Source organism: Xenopus laevis, chromosome 9_10S (genome assembly GCF_017654675.1).
Source record: "Xenopus laevis strain J_2021 chromosome 9_10S, Xenopus_laevis_v10.1, whole genome shotgun sequence".
Taxonomy (NCBI): domain Eukaryota; kingdom Metazoa; phylum Chordata; class Amphibia; order Anura; family Pipidae; genus Xenopus; species Xenopus laevis.
The window spans coordinates 7,082,934-7,083,501 of NC_054388.1; positions in this window are offsets into that span (position 1 = coordinate 7,082,934).

A 568-nucleotide genomic window follows, 5' to 3' on the forward strand; every position below is an offset into this window, starting at 1 on the left:
CTTTCTTTCTTTCTTTCTTTCTTTCTTTCTTTCTTTCTTTCTTTCTTTCTTTCTTTCTTTCTTTCTTTCTTTTCCTTTCTCCCTCTCCCTCTCACCCTCTCTTTCTCTCTCTATATATCCATCAAACTCTCCCTCCCTCCCTCCCTCCCTCCCTCCCTCCCTCTCTCTCTCTCTCTCTCTCTCTCTCTCTCTCTCTCTCTCTCTCTCTCTCTCTCTATCCCTTCTATCTATCTCTTTATCCCTCTCTTTATCCCCCCCCTCTCTCTCTCTCTTTCTCTCTCTTTTTCTCTATCCCTCTCTTTATCCCTCTCACTCTCTCTTTCTCTCCCTCTTTACCCTTCTATCCCCCCTCTCTATCTCTATCTATCTATCTATCTATCTATCTATCTATCTATCTATCTATCTATCTATCTATCTATCTATCTATCTATCTATCTATCTATCTATCTATCTATCATCATCATCTATCTATTTAACATCTTGTATTTATATATTTAATATATCATCTTGTATTCTTATATTTACAGTATATTAATTCTGTCTCTTTATCATCTATTCAGTTTATATC